Source organism: Rhinopithecus bieti, unplaced genomic scaffold (genome assembly GCF_001698545.2).
Source record: "Rhinopithecus bieti isolate Rb0 unplaced genomic scaffold, ASM169854v2 scaffold_757, whole genome shotgun sequence".
Lineage (NCBI taxonomy): Eukaryota > Metazoa > Chordata > Mammalia > Primates > Cercopithecidae > Rhinopithecus > Rhinopithecus bieti.
Window position 1 is genome coordinate 1902559 of NW_016803289.1, and position 5841 is coordinate 1908399.

At 45.4% G+C, this 5841-nt stretch overlaps 1 protein-coding gene and 1 long non-coding RNA gene across 4 annotated transcripts in view; one reads left to right on the plus strand and one right to left on the minus strand.

Annotated features, from left to right (window-relative positions):
- Positions 1-3816, plus strand: part of LOC108529884 (uncharacterized) — a 12206-nt gene extending 8390 nt beyond the window's left edge. For all 3 annotated transcript variants that reach the window (XR_001885709.1, XR_001885701.1, XR_001885707.1), the window contains exons 3-4: positions 2446-2623; positions 3360-3816. This is a non-coding gene — a long non-coding RNA (uncharacterized LOC108529884). The remainder of the gene's footprint in view (positions 1-2445; positions 2624-3359) is intronic.
- DPYSL3 (dihydropyrimidinase like 3) overlaps positions 1-5841 on the minus strand; it is a 123309-nt gene that overhangs the window by 59613 nt on the left and 57855 nt on the right.

The window sequence follows — 5841 nt, forward strand, 5'->3', positions numbered from 1 at the left end:
ACAAATGGCCCTATAAAATATGTCAACAGGTAAAGAACAGAGGACCAATTAGGACAGAAGGTTTTTTTTTTTTCTTTTGGTGGTTGTTCTTTTCAAATTTAGTTGTTTTTTTTTTTTTTCCCTGAAGAGAAAAGAGCAGACAAGCCACTAAAACACGAGCTATGAAGAAACAGCTGAAAGGATCTTCATAACCTGTGTCACTCTAGGCTAGAGGCTGATCAGGACTAAAAAATGACTAATTTTCATTCAACTAATTTAGGAAAATGCCCTCTATTTGGGTTAAGGGAGAGTCTCTGTATCAAAAGTTCAAAGGCAGTCTAATGGCCTGTATCGGACTGTCAGAGATGACAAGCATAAAATTCTTAGGAACACTGTAATGTTAACTAAACAACAACAAAAAAAGTTTTATATAACACTGTTTGTTTTGTTTTGGAAAACTCTTATTTTAAAAAAATCATTTCCTAAGTAGTCTCTTTCTAACCAGACCATTGTCAAATCTTCTTTTATTAATTTCCACATTCCAACATAGTTGAGATTTTATAAATATAAATCAGCGTCTGCTCTCCTGAACACATCCAGAGTTCACAGACCACTTTCATGGCCACTGTTTGAGCCTCTTAGTAGTTCAGTGCAATAAGCAGAAACGCTTTTTATTTATAAACTGAGGGTCTTGCCACATAGACTTGAATTCTCTCAGGAAATCTATTTCTTCAGAATTCCTCCCAGTGCCCAGCTGGCCTGGTCACAGCTAGTAATGTTCGAGGCTCTTTGTATACCTGAGGCCTTCTCCTAGTAGTTGAGGAAAAGGAATAACCTGGCTAAGAATCAGCACATACCTGCTCAAAATTTAAAGTAACAAATGAACACTTTAGGCAGGGCCTGGGCTGAGACTTCCATGATCAGATATCTAAGATGCTTTCCATTCCTAAGTGTTTGCTATTTTTCTTCTGTCTTTTACCCTGGAATTTCCCTTTCAAGATGCCTTACACAGAGAGACCTGGTTTTCCATGACTCCTCTTCTTTTGGTTTCCTCAACTCTAGTTCTCCATCTCCTAATATTTTCCTCTCATTCTTAAATGACACCCATTGAAGAAAGAGGAATGCATAGATCCAAAGGTGGGATTGCATTTGTCCCTTCCTCTAGTTCTAGGCCCCCAGCTTAACTGCTGCAGAGATCTGGGTGTTACTCCAGTTCATAAGGTCCCTTCACTTCTCCAAAAAAGAAAATAAATTCCAGTGGCACCTAGGACACTCACAATTACCCCTTTCAAGGGAGATCACAGAGCTCTGACTACACACCTTAGACTGAACTTTGCAAGTTGTATTCCTAACTGGGGATTTGTCTTCCAGCAATTCCCAAATATCACACACACAACCAAATTTTCAATGCAACAGAAATGCATTATCTGCAAGACAATGTTTACAGAAATCCAAGTAGTAGTTGCAAAAGACCAGTTCTCTGTCATTTGTCTCCTAGAGGGAATTCTGGAGCTGTTCCCACAACTTTCAACATCTCAGCTGCACATGCCTCCAGGAGGCAGCTGCTGCACCACAGCAGCCTCAGCTTTGAAGCCAGACAAGGCCTAGGTTTGATTGCTAGCTTTGCCCCAATATTCTCACCAGGCAACTCTAAATAACTGACTTCACCTAACCATATTTCAGTTTCCTTCCTTAACTGGGAAATAATTATCTGTGGAGGTTCTAATAGGAAAATACATATAAAACACTGGAACCTAAGTGCCTAAGTATTAGGGCCTGGCCCAGTCCTATGGTCAGCTTCAAGTTGTAACGTATGTCAGAGGAAAACAGTAACTGTAACTTATCAAAAGTTTCTACCTGTAGAATTGATGGTGACTACTATTTCAAAAATGTGTTCTTATATGTACTTAATATAAAAGGTAAGAAAGACCATGTTATGGGATTTGTTGACAGTGACAAGAAAAATACGCCTCCCAGCAGTGGAGATGGTCTGGAAACCATTTGCCCTACCAATGCCGAGTAACAGTGATGGTAGAGGCAGAGGTAGAGACACCACAAAGAGTGTGATGGTGAGGGACATGCATTTTTATTTCACTTGGGTATGTAGGTTTAAGTCCGGCCTCTAACACTTACTAAATCTCTGACCGTGAGCAAATTATTTTTTTATTTTCTAAGATTTTTTTAACTTAAAAAATAGGGGTAACTATAGTCCCTCTCAGACAGTATTGATTGAGTCAAGGATTCAACGAAACAAGGCAGGTAAGGCATAAAAAAGCATAATACCGGACACAAAATAAACACTGCACATGTATGGGCTATTACTAGGAATAATTTTTAATCAATTCATCCATTTAAGTGTCAAATAAATGATTTGACACTAAATGTACTACAGAGGGGAAGATACTGCATCTCAGTAGCAAACGCACAGGATGTTCCAAGCCTAATCATTATGTATCTGTATACCAGGTCCATCGCGAGACAGTGAAGATACAAGGTCCCTTGCTGTGATATGATGAATCCCCAAAACTGCCAGTCTCTGAAAATTAGAAGCAAGGCTTGTGTTGAGGTAGAACAGATAATCCACATAGCCGACCTGAGAAGGGACAATGAAGATCTGAAGTCCCGGGAGCTACTCCGGAGAAAGGTAGCTACTCCCAGCCAACTCCAACAGGGACACAGAAATCTCCCCCTCATGTCCAGCCCTCCCACAGGAAACCAATAAAACAAGGATAGTAATAATGCCTTAATCTCAGGAAGGCAATAAAAATAGGTAGAAGGAGGAAAAAACAAAACAAAACAAAAACAACCAACCCTATTCTGGACCCAAAACACTGGTAGAAAGTAGTTCCTAGGAAGGCAAAGGGTACCAGGCCAATAAAGACTGCCCCCACCAGTCCTCAGATTGCAGCGACACCTCAGCTACTGGGTGGGGCTGCCTTCACAGAAAGGAATAGAGAGGGCATAGAAAATTCAATTCAAATTCCGTAACATTACCATTTCTCAAATGTACTAGAATTGATGGTAGGGAGTATATGTTATACTTAGATCTTTAATCATATTTTCTGCACATGAATATGTATGTCTACATTGTTATATTTATAACTATATCTAGAAAAGGTACCTCAACCTTCATAGTATATAGACAACTATAATCTTCTATAGACACACAAACATACATAAATATTTTATTCTAAAATAGATTCCTTGTTCATGGAAATGCAAACACGAAGCATGAGAAAATTTACAAATGGATTCCTTATTCCCAAAGACCAACATCCACCTCCTGCCATGCCCTTCCTTTTCATCCCCTTGATTTTAACAATGAATTCAAGGCAGTCTGGTTTGAAGAAATTCACAACCACTGTCTACTCCTATTACAGCTGCTGGAGATACAGCCCCAGCTGCAAGGCAGAGGCTGCTATGCAGCACCACGCCCCACACACAGAGAGAAAGGATGGAAGCCGCACTGAAAATGAAGGATGTACCCCAGGGATGATCATTCAAACAGAAACAAAAGGGAATCCACTACAAATCTGACCCTGAGATTAAGGCACAATCACATTTACTGGAGCTCCTAAGGCAAGGTGTCAAGGCTGAATTTCTTTATCTTTCCTTAAAGGTGGCTTAAATGATACCTAGAAGAATGGGTGTGGCTCTCAATGTCATGTCACAGGCTGAGTCCAGAAGAAGAACCACTGCAGTCTAGGAGGAAAAAAAAAATAGGTTCTCTGCCTATCCCTAACAGGAAAACTAGCAAATATACACTAGATGTTAAAGCAAGTGGCAGAAACATGTGGCATACCTCCAGCATAGAATAGCATGAGAGCTGTGGTTCAATCTCCTGAGTTGGGGAAATAAGTAAAAATTGAGCTTTTATCCCAATCAGTTTTTTCTTTTTGTCTCTTTTCTTTCTTTCTTTCTTTTTTTGGATGATAACTTCCACAGTTCTTTGGAAAGACAAGACAGTCGGCACTAGATAATACTGTGCATTGTAAAAGATCCATGATATTTCTTCAATAACGGAAAGTGAATGCCATCAGGTAGTGGTAAAGGAGGATCCGATAAAACCCAAAGCCTCCACCAGGCAAAGGGATCCCTGCGGGCCTCAACTCTTCTCCCTGGGGAGTTTTTCTTCCCTAACACCAGCTGGGAAGCTGGTAGGGGTGGGATGCATTTGTGTGAAGTGAAGCTCAGTTGCATGAAAAAGGTATGGTGCGGCAAAAAAATAAATAAATAATTCAACGATTTGACAATAAAATGTACTAGGGGCAACGGAGGCTTCTTCCTGCCTGCAGAGGGGAAGATTCTGCATCTCAATAGCAAACGCACAGGATGTTCCAAGCCTAAGGGAACAAGTGCAAACAGACTCGTGCCCACAACAAAACCTGGCGGACCCTGCAAATCAACTACTGTAGCAGGTAAAGCTCTGCCCTAGGGCGGCAGCAGAGCCTTCCAGGGGCCAGCTGATCACTTCCTTTGTTCAGCTTGCAAAGATGGAGTAGCCACCCGTTCCCCCACTACACACACACGCGCGCGCACACACACACCATCTAATTCACTATAGACAAAGCACAACCGCACTGCTCCGTGCTAAACTAAAAAACGTTAGTTTTATTTATTCTATTTTTGTAAATGCCCATCCCAGCCTTCCATATGTGCCTACTATTTGGGGGCATCGTTGCAGCGCATCACCACGGAATCCCAGACTTGCTGGACGCCGGTGAAGACGCGGTTTCTGTACCTGATAATGGCACGTCCCCTCTCCACCCCGCCCTAGGCGCACCCTAGCGCATTTGACACCCGCCGGTCGCGGCGTCTCGGTCTTGCACACAATGGGTTGAACACTGCATGCACACAGCGTGCGCCCGCGACAGCAAACTAAAATCTGCTCTAAAAACTCGGCCTTTTCTTTGATGTGAGGGAGAAAAGAAATGAAAAATGTGAAGTGCATCGAAGGCACACACACACACACACACACACACACACACACACAAAGTTGATCATTCCCACTGCAGCCACGTTAACTGTCCAGTCCCATAAATGATACATTGAAATATGAGTCGGAGTGAACGCGGGCATGAAGGGGACACCGCAAGGACAGGTGGTCCAGACACCCTGCCACCCTCGCGGCGCAGGGGTCAGAGCCGTGGGGCTGGAGCTGGGAGAGGGGCGCGGTCGGGCTACGAAGTACCCCTGGGGAAAGGTGTCATCTCTCCAAACCCAGTCCGGCCGAAAGGATCCTTAGACAAAAAGCACACCTCAACCTGGGGCGGCACAAACCGACACCCCAGGCGGAGCAGCGGTCCTGGGAGAGCCGCGAGCCCCGCGCTCCTGCCTGCGATGGGAAGGGAGAATAAATAATCCAAACTTCTCCGCGCCACTGTTTGGGTTTCCTCTTTGTTTTGTTTTCCCCAAACCCCAGGGTCGCTCAGTCTGTGTGGCGCCGGCTGGACTGACCGCCGCGCTCCGCCACCCGGACCCCGGGTCTCCGTCCCTCCCCGGGGACCGGGCCAGTGAAGCCGGCGGGATCCGAGCCGACCCCGCCCGCAGCGCAGCGGGCAAGGGGAGCGAGCGAGGAGGGAGGGAGCGGCGGCCGCCCGGACTCACCGTGATCCGCGGGATGTTCTTCTTGCCTTGGTAGGACATGGTGGCGGCGGTGGCTGCAGCGGCTGGCTCCCTCCCTCCTTCTTCTGCTGCTCCGGCTCGCCCGCGCCTATCCTCAACGCACAGCGCCCCGAGATCAGGTGGAGTGAATGGTGCGCTGGCCGCGCCGCCGCCTCCGCCCGCCTCCGCCCCCCTCCCGGGCTCCCGCGGCGGCTGCCAGAGACAATAGTAAATCTCCCCGGTCCCCCTTTCACCCCC